This window comes from Vicia villosa, unplaced genomic scaffold (genome assembly GCF_029867415.1).
Source record: "Vicia villosa cultivar HV-30 ecotype Madison, WI unplaced genomic scaffold, Vvil1.0 ctg.002084F_1_1, whole genome shotgun sequence".
NCBI lineage: Eukaryota > Viridiplantae > Streptophyta > Magnoliopsida > Fabales > Fabaceae > Vicia > Vicia villosa.
Window position 1 is genome coordinate 41,655 of NW_026705833.1, and position 14,503 is coordinate 56,157.

Consider the following 14,503-nt stretch of genomic DNA (forward strand, 5'->3'; position numbering starts at 1 on the left):
CACAAAAATGTTTATGAAAAATGTTTTAATAAAGTACTAATTAATAACAAACTACCAAATAAATAAACTAAAAAAAAAAAATGTGATAAAAAAAATAATGTGAGACGATAGTAAAAATAAAAAAATAATAAAACTAATAAAGGTAAACCTAAATACATTTCTAAAAAAAAACAAACTTAATTAAATTTATAAAATTATTTATTTGAAATTAATTAAAGCTAACGAATTCTAATTAATAATTCTAAATATAATTAAACTAGGGACTATGTATTGATATTTTTCTAAACAAATGAAAATGGATAAGTTTATATTGATGAATCGTAAATTCTCCCAGAACTCAAATCCTCTTCTATCACTTATTAACCTTTCTCTCTCCTCCCTATTTGTTCTCTCTCACATAAGACTCATCGGAAAATAAACGGCCGCCGCGCCGGAAATCTCCCTACGGTGGCGGCAGCGGCGATTTAGTCCTATCATCAAAATTCGACCCCCTCCCTACTAATTCCTATCTTCTAAACCCAAATATGGCATCAGATTCTACTAATTCCAAGCTTAAACCCTTCAAATCAAACCAAACCTTGAACCCTAAATTTCAAAAAAAATCCTAAATCGAACACTATTCTTGAAGCTAATTACCAAATCATATTGGATCTACGATTATGCATACAGTTACACACGACATGGCATGAAAAAAAAATCGTGAAGAGAATGATTCGAAGTACCTGGTTCGACGGCGCCGGCGAGCCCCTTCGGTGAGTTTCTTTTGCTCTTTTTGTTTTTGCTAATCTGCTTCTCTTTCTCTTCTGCGAATCCTTCTGCCGTTAGTAGTTGTATTGTAGCTTTCGGAAATTATCGGTACGCAGGGGCTGAGCTCTGAGCAATTCGGAGCTTCAGAGTGAAGCCTCAATTACTCGGTAGTGAGAGCTTTAAGTGAATAGGTTTTTGGGGGATTTCTTTTGAGTGCTATGTATCTGTGAGCCAACTTTCTTTTGTGCCCGATGAATGAGTTAGAGTACCTTATATAGTGAAGGTTTAGATTTGTACGTGTGATAGGTTTGGAGAGATTTTAGGGAGTAATTTTGACTCAGAGAAATCAGGAGTTGAGGGTGGACTGAGTGAATTTAGGGAATTCAGTTTTGACTGAGGAAACTGAATGAATCGTGACTTGGACGAGTAGTGGTGACTTGAGATTTTTCAGGAGTTGAGAGTCTGACTTGAGAAACCGTGGAAAAAACCGTGGAATGATGTGGCTAAGGGTCCCTATTTTCCAGGCTTTTTGAGTTGTGAATTGTGAAACCTTGGAATCGTGAGCTGACTGGAAAATTGAGGGAGTGAGGAATTGAGCTGTTAGAGAAATTTCAGGAGTTTCAGAATTGACTTAAATTATGCATGAGGTGGATTAGAACTTCCTCATTTCCAGGCTTTCAATTTGTGCATCAAGGAATGAGAGAACTCGTGACTTAAGTGAGTTGCAGCAATTCGTGATTCAAAAAAAATCAACAAAGACTCGTCTTCTAGAAACAATTGATAGCTTGTATTTTCGATACTTTAATCCCACGGCTGACATAGCTTACACCTTGCACACTCAAATAATTCCTTCAATTCTTCAAACTGTATATGACAATTGTGACTTCTTGACATCATTCATTTGAGCTTTCTTTTCCTTTTATTGGACTGTCATAATATTCATTTGAGCTACTGTGTTTAGACATGTTTATGAAGTGCATTAGTAGTGAACTTGCTTGAATTCATGTTCCTTTTCTTTGCAAACACGATGCTTGTTTTCTTGTATACATTTCTTGCTTGTATTTACTTCTTCTTGGCTGGTGCTTAACAATTTCTCTGATATTAATTCTTTGCACAGCTTCTAGATGTACAAAGAAAGGCCAAGCTTATTGACATGGTAACTCAAGGATGCTGCCAATTAGTAGTTGGTACCAAGTGATTCATGATTCAAGACTTGTATCTAAATTTGTAGCACTGTGAAGTTTGAACTTATGTGCCCAATGAGTCTTGAATTGAATGGATAACTAACTTTCTTGTAGTTTAAGAAAAAAAACTTGTCATTTAAATTAGTTTGTATCCATTCGGAACCTTGCAAACTAGAGACCTTGTATCACTTTGATGGTTGAATCATGTATCATCTTCTTTGCATCATCTTTGTAGAACAAATTGGAAATTTAAGCATTGTATTCATTTTTGGTTGTCCACTGTATGTAACCTTCAAAAGCTTGGCATGAAACTTGTGTTGAAATGATAAACATGCTTGTGGTTGTATTTGAATATTCATTCCATTTCAAAAGTTACTCACTGTTTGTCTTTTTAATGGACACATGAAATTTTAGTCTTGCAATATGAACTTGTAAAAATTAAATGGTAACTTAATTCAAGGTGACAAAATCACTTTGAGCACCTAATGGCATGTGTCACGTATTATGAAATTAAGACTCCATATTCTCAATAGCCCTTTAATTCAAATTACCTTAGAGTGAAGAAAAGTAAGACCATTCTTTTCAATGTGAATGACACTTTGTTATTTTAAGTGAATAATCATGCAAATTTGAAAGAAATTAACTCATTAATTAAATGGACTAATTAGAAGTCAAAATTAATTGCAAGACCAACTTAATTTCAAATTAAAGTAACACTTTTATTATGCTAAACTCTATGCACAAACCAAGTTCAAGTGAAGACGATTTGTTGTTCATGTTGAAATTAGTGAAAACAAATGCCACATAGAATGGACGGTGATCAAGTGAATCTCTAACACTAAATTCAACCATACATAACTTAGTCTCAAATGGAATGAGTGAATCTCTAACACTAAATCCAATCAAGCATAATTTAGTCTCAAAGGGAATGTGTCCTCAAAAGAGACGAAGCCTTAAACCAAGTACTTGAATGATTGACAAAAAATCTCAACGGTAAGATAAGAAAAATTTTGGGCAAAATTTAGGGTGTGACAGCTGCCCCTATTTAAACATCTTTAACTGGAGGATTGACAGAACTCTTGTCTCTCAATCCTTGTGGTGAAAGATAGTTTAAATATTAAACATACCCAAATTTTGCCCTTAGATGCAATGGACATGATATGAATGGATTATGAATAGAAAGTCTAATGTAATGAATTAAGAATTACTCTTGATTTCTTAATTATGATATGGAATGAATGTAAATAATAGGATGAATGCAAATGATAGAGGGACAAGTTCAATAGCTCCTAGTTGAAAATGGACTCCTCAAGAGGATAGGATATCATATTCAGTGCTTTGACTGGCGTGAATATTGCCAAAGTTGACAAATGATCGCCTTGCCATGTATTGCAAATAGTAGATCGCAACAAACATGAGACAACTCTACTGGGGGTAGAAATTTTTTGTTCAGTGCTCTTGACTGACATAGATATCTTTTAATGTTGTTGACAAATCTTCTCCCCGCCATGAATTATAGACAGTAGATTGTAACAAAACAAGCTTAAATGGTGATGGATTCTCGCCCCTTTGAAAAATTGCAGAAGTGAATTCTAACACACAAAACAGATAAAGAGTAACAGATCCTCGCCCTGTTGGTAATCAATCAACAGTGGACTGTATCAAACATGTGACGACATGTTAAAACAGATTTAATGTTGACAAAACCTCGCCCCTCTGACGAATTGCAGAAGTGGAATGCAACAAAAACAAATATTTGATGTTGATAAATTCTCGCCCCTCTGACGAATTGCAGAAGTGAATTTCAACATATAAACAGATAAAGAGTAACAGATCCTCGCCCTGTTGGTAACCAAACAACAGTGGACTGTATCAAACATGTGACGACATGTTAAAATAGATTTAATGTTGACAAAACCTCGCCCCTCTGACGAATTGTAGAAGTGGAATGCAACAAAATAAATCTTTGATGTTGATAAATCCTCGCCCCTCTAACGATTTGTAGAAGTGAATTTCAACACACAAAAGATAAATGTTGGCAGATCCTTGCACTACTAGCATCGACTAATAGTGGATCACCACAAACATGTAAAACATGTTAATATAAGCTTTGATGTTGACAAACCTCGCCCCTCTGACGAATTGCAGAAGTGGAATGCAATAAAAGCGGTCTTCGATGTTGAAAAATCCTCGCCCATCTGACGAATTGCAGAAGTGAATTCCAACAAAGAACAGATAAAGGTTGACAGATCCTCGCCCTGCTAGCATCAACTAACAGTGGATCGCAACAAACATGTAAAACATGTTAACATAAGCTTTGATGTTGCCAATTCCTCGCCCCTCTGACGAATTGCAGAAGTGGAATGCAACAAAAGCAGTCTTCGATGTTGAAAAATCCTCGTCCATCTGACGAATTGCAGAAGTGAATTCCAACAAAGAACAGATAAAGGTTGACAGATCCTCGCCCTGCTAAAAATTTGGATAACAGTGGATTGCAACGGAGTTAATGTTGATGAATCCTTGCCCTGTCAGCATCTGTTGACAGTAGATCACAACAGACATGTAAATAGCTTCACTGGAGAAAATTTTGTTGAAGGTAACATCTTCATTTTGGAATCACCTGGACACCCTTTTGTAGAGATAGATTTTGTTGAAGTGAGAAACTCACTGGGGAAATAAACACACCAGAGGTTTGCTGTGGATTAATTGAGAACAACTCAAGAAACTCGGTCTATAGAGGGCTTTCGCCAATAAGACTTGCTGAAGAGATTGTTGTCTGAAAGATTCTGAAAAGATCTTGTTGAGAATAACGATGTTGAGGATACCACTTTGGTAATCCTGTTGAAGTAGGCTCGCTTGAAGAACAATTGAAGCTTCATTGGAGAAAACTTCGAAGGAAAACTCTGTGGGGAAATATCACCGGGGAAACTCAAGCATAAGTTCAGTTGTTGCAAGAGTTCACTAAGGGAAAAACAATCACCTTGCTGGGGGAGATACATGACTTGAGGAATAGTCTTCAAAAACCTAACCCTGTTAAGGATGACAACTGGGTCCATGCTGAAGGTCCCTGAGCCTCGATTGGGATTTATGCATGAATATACTATGTATGATAAGGATGAATGAGTGCATGAATTTAGTAGTTTATGCATTGTGTGGGTATCAAACTGATGCCCCGACACCGTTGGTCTCGAATAGTTTTGGCATCATGAAGACGATTTTGTAAAACTGTGATTTCTGCTCTGTCACCTGTCAGGATTTATGCTGATTCTTGTGTCTAGAAGAATAACAATTTCTGACTTTCCTCAGATGATGATTATTGAGATGCCCCATGCTTTACGCATAAGATACATTGTTGTAAGCTAACAAGTATTCCTTTGACATTTCAAAAACAAAACAATTTAAAGTTTTTCAAAGGCTTTTTATTATTCCAGTATCTTAATGTTTTTTTTATTTTATCAACAATAAAAAGTAACATTATGTAAACAAGCAGGAAAAGAAATAATAATTTATGAAGAAATGTTCAATTGAACAATTTTTATTAGATGAGAAGAATAACTCATACATGGTATATCGATAAATGAAGAGGTAAATCCCTTTAAGAGGAATTTACAGAAACATAAAACAAGTAAATGGCAATGGAGTTTTAACTGATTTTCCATTGAATTACAACGTTTGCTATTTTCCCCTATGTCTTCTAATCCTCATTACTTTGCTCCTGAAGATGGCGATTGAACTGTTCCCTTCCATCTAATTTTATGGTGATGTAGGTCTATATTCTGCAGTCTATGCCTTTGGATCTTCCCTAACTTTTGCGTGAACCGCTCCTTGGAGTTTTCAGTTCACCAGGAGATTTACCCTTTTTTGCTTAAGCCGCCTTTTCGGGTTTTCGACTTACCGGGCTTAATTTTATTTATCCCTAATTTTTGCCTGAGTTGCCTTTGCAGGTTTTCAACTCACCGGGATGCTCAATTTTGCCTAAGCCTCCCTTTCAGGTTTTCGACTTAGCGAGCTTTATTATCCATTTCTTTTTGTTAGGCATAATACTTTTTGACTACATCTGCATTGACGGGATGTGTTAGGTCTTCCCCATCCATGTTTGTGAGAATTAAAGCTCCACCAGAGAAGGCTTTCTTCACCACATATGGTCCTTCATAGTTGGGAATCCACTTTCCGCGGGGATCCTTCTGGGAAGGAGTGATTATCCTTTTCAGCACCAAGTCACCTACTTTGAATTCTCGAGGTCGGACCTTTTTGTCGAATGCCCTCTTAAGCCTTTTCTGGTACAGCTGGCCGTGGCAAAGTGCATTCATTCTCTTCTCTTCGATCAGATTGAGTTGGTCATACCTATTTTGCACCCATTCTGCCTCTTCTAGTTTAGTTTCCATCATGACTCTTAAAGAGGGGATCTCAACTTCTATTGGGAGTACAGCTTCTGTGCCATAGACTAGAGAGAAAGGGGTTGCCCCTGTTGAAGTACGGACTGAAGTTCTATACCCGTGTAACGCAAAAGGTAGCATTTCGTGCCAGTCCTTGTAAGTCTTCACCATTTTTTGAATAATCTTCTTGATGTTTTTGTTGGCAGCTTCTACCGCGCCATTCATCTTTGGCCTGTAAGGCGATGAATTGTGATGTTCAATCTTGAAGTCATTGCATAACTCTTTCATCATATTGTTGTTCAAATTTAACCCATTATCAGTGATAATCTTGCTAGGTGTCCCATAGCGGCAAATTATCTCTTTCTTGATAAATCGGGTGACTACTTGCTTTGTCACATTTGCATAAGAAGCAGCCTCTACCCACTTAGTGAAATAGTCAATAGCAACCAGAATGAAACGATGTCCATTTGAGGCTTTCGGCTCAATCATTCCAATCATGTCGATGCCCCACATAGAGAAGGGCCATGGTGCAGTTAATACGTTCAGAGAAGTAGGTGGCATGTGCACCTTGTCTGCATAGATCTGGCATTTGTGACAAGTCCTGGCATGATTGATGCAGTCAGTTTCCATCGTCAACCAATAGTAACCAGCTCTAAGAATCTTTTTCGCCATTGCATGTCCGTTTGCATGAATACCAAAAGAACCCTCATGAATTTCCTCGATAAGTGCATCTGCTTCGTGTCTATCCACACATCTGAGAAGGACTGTGTCAAAATTCCGTTTGTATAACACACCACCACTTAAGAAGAAATTGGTTGACAACTTTCTCAAGGTCTTCTTATCAGTGATTGAAGCACTCTCTGGATACTCTTGTTTCTCGAGGTATCTCTTGATGTCATAGAACCAAGGTTTATCATCTGTTTCTTCTTCAACTGTCAAGCAATGTGCTGGTTCATCAAGATGCTCGATTACTATGGAAGGTGCTTCATTAGCCCATTTGACTTTGAACATCGATGACAAGGTTGCCAAGGCGTCAGCTATTTGATTCTCCTCCCTAGGGATATGATGAAAAGTGATCTCATCAAAGTAAGGGATTAACTTCATGACATGCTCCTTGTAAGGAATCAACTTAGGATGACGAGTCTCCCATTCTCCTTTGATTTGATAAATGACAAGAGCTGAATCTCCGTAAACTTCAAGAATCTTGATTCTCAAGTCAATAGCTGCTTCAATCCCAAAGATACATGCTTCGTATTCTGCCATATTATTAGTACAATCGAAACACAATCTTGCAGTGAAGGGAATATGGTAACCTTTTGGGGAGGTAATAACAGCTCCAATGCCATGACCTAGCGCATTTGAGGCACCATCGAACACGAGTGTCCATCGCGATCCTGGTTCTGGTCCTTCTTCTGGGCCTGGGATTGCACAATCTCTTATGAACATGACATCTTCATCTGGGAAGTCAAATCTCATTGGTTGATAGTCTTCCACTGGTTGGTGTGCAAGATACTCTGACAGCGCACTACCTTTGATAGCTTTCTGAGTCACATACTGAATGTCATATTCTGACAACAACATCTGCCAACGAGCAATTCTTCCGGTTAATGCAGGCTTTTCAAAAATGTACTTGATAGGGTCCATCTTGGATATCAACATCGTTGTATGGCATACCATGTACTGTCTTAAGCGGCGAGCGGCCCAAGCAAGTGCACAACAAGTCTTTTCTAACAATGAGTACCTAGTTTCGCAATCTGTGAACTTCTTACTCAAATAATATATAGCATGCTCTTTTCTTCCCGTCTCATCATGTTGTCCCAATACGCAACCCATGGATCCCTCGAGTACTGTCAGATACATAATGAGAGGCCTTCCTGGTACTGGTGGTATCAATATTGGTGGTTCTTGCAGATATTCTTTGACTTTATCAAACGCTTTCTGACAATCATCATTCCACTTGATAGCTTGATCTTTTCTCAATAGCTTGAATATTGGTTCACAAGTGGCTGTCAGATGTGAGATGAATCTCGCAATGTAGTTCAGTCTGCCCAAGAAACCACGAACTTCTTTCTCTGTACGAGGTGTCGGCATGTTTTGAATTGCTTTGACCTTGTCGGGATCCACTTCAATACCTCGCTGGCTCACAATGAACCCTAGCAGTTTTCCAGACCTAACTCCAAAAGTGCACTTGTTGGGATTCAGTCGGAGTCTGTATTTTCTCAATCGATTGAATAACTTCTTCAGGTGAATAATATGCTCTTCCTCAGTCTGGGACTTAGCAATCATGTCATCTACATATACTTCAATCTCTTTATGCATCATGTCATGAAAAAGAGTTACCATTGCTCTTTGGTAGGTTGCCCCAGCATTTTTCAGGCCGAAAGGCATCACTTTGTAACAGAAAGTGCCCCATGGTGTAATGAATGTTGTCTTTTCCATATCCCCGGGAGACATCTTGATTTGATTGTACCCAGAGAAACCATCCATAAAAGAGAATACGGAGAATTGAGCTGTATTATCTACCAATACATCAATGTGAGGTAAAGGAAAGTCATCTTTTGGACTAGCTCTGTTCAAATCTCTGTAGTCCACACACATTCGCACCTTGCCATCCTTCTTTGGAACTGGCACAATATTAGCAATCCATTGTGGATACGTTGCAACAGCCAGGAAACCGGCATCGAACTGCTTCTTGACCTCATCTCTTATCTTGGTAGCCATGTCTGGGCGAGTTCTTCTCAGTTTCTGCTTGACTGGCGGGCATTCTGGTTTCAACGGCAGCTTGTGCTCAACTATGTCTGTATCGAGTCCAGGCATATCCTGATATGACCAAGCAAACACATCCACGTACTCTTGTAGAAGCTTGACTAGCTCCTCCTTTATACTTTTCTCCAAGGAGGCTCCGACCTTGATTTCTTTTTTGTCCTCTTCAGTCCCCAGATTGATCACATCCACTGGTTCTTGATGAGGTTGAATCGTCTTTTCCTCTTGCTTCAACATTCTGGCCAACTCTTCTGGAAGTTCACAGTCTTCCTCACCATCCTCTTCGGCTTGGTTAATCGGGAAGTCGAAGTCATAGGGAAATATAACATTGTCATGTTCAATGGGTTCAGTTATTAATGATCTGCATGAAGATGATTTTTTCTTTTTAGCATATTTTAAAAATTGGAAGTAAAAGTAATATGGAAATGAACATTGCCATTTTAATTATTTAATTATTTTTGCAGAAAAATTAAAAAAACGAACGACAAGGATCTTAATTGAATAACAAAATGCACTTTTATTGATGATAAAATTTAAAATAAAGATTGGGCCCTACAAAGCCGTCCATATGCCTTGGGCAGAGCAAAGGACTTTAAAGAAAAACAAAAAATTACTTTGAAAATGAAATAGTCGGGGGAAGCCTTGTAGCCTTCCAATTGTTGAGGACGGAACCCGTTGGACCATGGAACACCATCCTGGGCACCTCTTCATCTTCATCATCAATTGCAGCAATATGTTCATCATCACGAAATCCAGCTTTTGAGAAGATCTCTAGAAGGTCTGGAACTTGTGTCTGGTTAGCTCCTTGATCTCCCCCACATTTGAAAGATGGCTGATATCCTAGTCCGAACCGATCCTTCTTCTCTGCCACATCAATTACTTTTCCCCAGCCTTCATGACAACCAGCTTCGATTGCAGCTTTCACATCCTTCCAAGAAGTCATGCTTGCTTTTTGTTCTTCCACAGATTTCTGCTTTGCTTGTACTGCATTAACTACTTCCAAGGCTTGTAAAGGAGTCTCCACAATTTCTTCACCCACTTCAATGTACCGGAAAGAGGATAAGTGACTGACAATGATGTCCTCTTCTCCAGAGATGATCACCAGCTGATCTTGGGTGACGAACTTCAATTTCTGATGGAGTGTTGAGGTGACAGCTCCTGCCGCATGGATCCAAGGTCTCCCTAGAAGGCAACTATAGGCTGGAAAGATATCCAAAACCTGGAATGTGATCTGAAACATTTGTGGACCAATTAAAATTGGGAGATCAATCTCCCCAACAACCATCCGTTTGGACCCATCAAATGCCTTCACAACCATATTGCTTAACCTCAATTGAGTTCCTTCAACCTTTAGTTGGCTTAAAGTAACTTTAGGCAGTACATTTAAAGATGATCCAGTGTCTACCAATACTCGGGACAAAGTCACACCATCACATTGGACGGAGATATGAAGAGCCATGTTATGTTCACGCCCATTAGGTGGCAACTCGTCATCGGTGAACATTAGGCAACTTCTTGCATTCAGATTAGCAATCACATTGTCAAACTGGTTGACACTTATGTCCTCATTCACATGAGCTTCATTCAAAAATTTCATTAAAGCAGTTCTATGAGCCTCAGAGCTCCTCAACAAGGATAAGATAGAAATCTTTGATTGAGTCTGGTTGAGCTGATCAATCACCTTATAGTCGCTCTTCTTGATAATCTTCAGAGTTTCCTTATCATCGTCTGGGATCACATTCTTTTTTGACGATTCTTCCTCTGATCCAATAACAGCATCCTTCCTTGTAGGAGGTTCTGTTATCTTCTCAGCTATCTTCTTTTGAGTCATATCTGGATTAAATACTCGACCACTACGAGTCATACTGCTTGTCCCAGCTATATTTGTTACTGGATCATTCAGCACCATTGGTTTGTTGCCCACATAGACTGTGGCATCATAATTCCATGGCACCATTTTTGTATCACTAAACGGGAACGGAGCAGGAGCATGGATAATGATCGGCTCTATCTTCTTAAGCGGAACTTCTATTGTATCCCTTGGGACAGGAACCACAAAGGCCTTGGGGATTTTCTGTTGGTCGAACAATGGTACAATAACAGCAACACTATCATCATTATGCACTCTGCTGAACTGAATCGTATGCTGATCCATTAGCTTTTGTAGATATTCCATAAACTCCGCACACCTATCTGGGTCAGATAAACACAACTTACAATCACCATGAATCTCTTTAATCAATCCTGCATTGTACAACTTCTCGCGCACTACCCTCATGGAAGCTCTTACTTTGGATATATTTCTTATTAGACCTTCCTCAACGTCTTCTAGCGCATTGACAGTTGGGCCACCATGTCCAGGTAATGGATTCTTAGCAACATTTGGAACATCAGCGAAGGATAGGATCTTCTGATCAATCAATTCTTGGACCCTACACTTAAAGGCAAAGCAGTTCTCCGTGGTATGTCCAGGAGAGTTAGCATGGAAAGCACATTTGGCATTCTCATCAAACCATGGTTTAGGTGGCCCCGACATTGGTCTCAATTCTCTTGGTACCACGGTACCATTTTGAGTCAGATAAGGCAATAATTGAGTGTAAGTCATCGGTATAGGCTGAATATCTTCTACAGCATACTTACGATATTGTGGTTGACGCGGTTGCGGAGTTCTCTGTGGATACTGATTTTGGTTCAAGTTCCTCTGCTGATTCTGATTTTGTGGAGCCCGATTCGGAGGTGCTTGAAGAGGAACTTGAGTTGGAATAACTTGCGGATATTGGACAGTAGGGTATTGCACAGCAGTTACATAAGGATACTGGACGTAAGGTAACGGAGCTGACGTTGCCTGTTGTGCTTTTGTTTTCCCATCCTAGCAGAAATAGCATTGGTCTCACCTTCTTTTTTCGGTAACCACTATTGAAAGTTTTCTTTGCCCCAGTTTGACTACTAGAACTCCCTTGAATCTTTCCATTCTTTAGTCCTTCTTCCACTCGTTCACCAATGATCACCATGTCAGAGAAGCCAGAGGACACACTACTGATCAACCTTTCGTAATATTGTCCTTGAAGAGTTCCCATGAAGAGATCAATCAATTCTCTGTCTACCAATGGAGGATGCACCCTTGCGGCCAGTTCTCTCCAACGTTGGGCGTACTCCTTGAAGGATTCGCCTTCCTTCTGTGACATGTTTTGGAGTTGTGTACGATTGGGAGCTAGGTCAGTGTTATACTTGTATTGTTTGGTAAAGGCCTCAGATAGCTCATCCCAATTACGCACACTGCTTCTTTCGAGTTGCATGTACCAGTCTAGAGATGCCCCTGTCAAACTGTCTTGGAAACAATGCATCATTAGCTTATCATCTCGAACATGAGCAGCCATCTTCCGACAGAACATCTTCAAATGATTGTGAGGACAGCTAAGACCCTTATACTTTTCAAAATCCGGTACTTTGAACTTAGGTGGGATCACTACGTCCGGTACTAGACACATCTCTACAGCACTCATGTTGGGAGAACTCTGTCCCTGCATGATCTTCACTTTTTCTGCCAAATCACGACACATTCGCATAGCTTCGGATTCTTGTGCAGCGCGCGGGTTAACCACATGAATAGCCTCTGGACGATACTTCATCTCATATTCATTCTGGAGATCCTGGTCATCCTGGGGAGGTGGGACATTGGTAACCTGAACAACTGTTTGTCCTTGAACATCTAGTTGTTCTTGAGCATTGCGACCATCAGTGGTTGTGGATATGTGTAGAAGTTGGTCCGGAGTTCCTTCTGGTGGAGGGGTATAGCCCGGAGGAAGGCCATAAAGCAATGGATTAGGGACTTTGACGTGTGGCTGAGGAGAATGGACCTGAACATTGCTTGCAGATGCGGCATTATGACGTTCTTCTTCCTTCTTTGCTTGGATAACCATCATCTCTAGAAGTTGATCCATCTTACTTTTGATAGTGTCGATCTCCTCCCTCATGACAGCTTGATTGTGTTCAATTTGCTCCATTACTCGTCTGGTGTTAGCTCTGGTGGCGTATGGGTGTCGAGGAGTCAGTTTGCTTTCTGGTGATGATGAGAGGTGAATATGAGCATTACGTTTGAAAATGTATGCATATGTATGTTTCGATGCATGGTTATGCAAAAACTTTTTTTATGTTTTATCGCACAAATTTTATTTTCAGGGAAATTTATTAACTTGTAAGTGACTTGTAAGCATTCAAAAACAAGATATATTGGATCAACAAACTTCATTTATTAATAAAACAAAAGACTAGGAGTCAAATACAGAAATCAAAATGAAATACTAAATCTGCATGGGATACCAAGATCCACTTGAGTACATAAAGCGAAAGAATACATAAGCAACAAATTCATAAACTAAAACAAAAAACAAAAAATAAAAAGCTAATTAATCTAGAACTCCTGTCCTCTGCGGGGTTTGAGATCTTTCATTTCTGACTTGAACCTTTGCATCATTCTATCACATAAGGTGATGAAATAGTGCACTGCCGGAGGAACATGGTTTTCTTCAATATCTTCCACAGCTGACTTCAATCTCATAGGAATATCTTCCACTAGTTGATTGCAGAACCTTACCAATCCAGAGTATTTTGCATAGAATTGTTGGTTTTGTACCTCCTGAAATTGAATTATCTCTTCCTGTTTGTCTAAACAACCATTCAGACGTTGGATTTCATCTATCCAGCCTTGGAATTGATCCCTCAAGTCATTATACCTATCTCTCCAGTGATTCACTTGTTCGTTTGCAATGGACAATTCATGGGTTTTCTCAGCTAAATCTTCAGAACCAACTTGGTGAGAAATGAGAGCTTCTTCTTTAAGATAAGTCTCTTGTTCCAATAAGGCTATGGTATCCTTCAAAGAATTTTGGAGCTCTAGAACTTGAGCTTCAAAGCTTCTTCTTAATTCTCCTTTTTCTTTGAGGGCATTCTCTTCCCAACCATATGCTTCACCTCTCTCCTTCTGAGTTTGTTTTAGCTCACGACGAAGTCTGAGTATACAACTGTCAGCACTAGTCATGTTTTCATAGTATTTCAACTTCAGATCTTCTTCAACATTTGCCTTTTCTCTACTTTCTTCTAATTGAATATCTCTCTCTTGGAGGTCAGACCTCAAATTTTCATTTTCAAGAGCAAATCGAGTAACAGTTGCTTGCAGCTGCAATCTTTCTTCTTCCATTTTCTGAATAGTTGCTTTAAGCTCGTTGACTTCTTCAATTGGAGCATGAGTAGGTGCAGGCTCTGGATGTGGAAATGGTATGGCCACAGTATAGGGTAACTTGATCGATTTTACTCTTTTCATCACCCATTCGCGATAAGGCTCTTTCCCTACACAATTTCTTTTACCCAACTCTCTGCCTTTTCTGTGAATCTGAGTCCAAGCCCTTTTGATTTTCCTCAGCATGTCAGGGGCTT

At 39.3% G+C, this 14,503-nt stretch overlaps 1 long non-coding RNA gene across 1 annotated transcript; it reads left to right on the forward strand.

The window, feature by feature from the left end:
• Nucleotides 1-295: 295 nt before the first annotated feature.
• On the forward strand, nt 296-2,339 carry LOC131637781 (uncharacterized). Its single transcript, XR_009294477.1, has 2 exons — nt 296-752; nt 1,865-2,339. It is a non-coding gene; the product is annotated as an uncharacterized LOC131637781 (long non-coding RNA).
• Nucleotides 2,340-14,503: the final 12,164 nt, after the last annotated feature.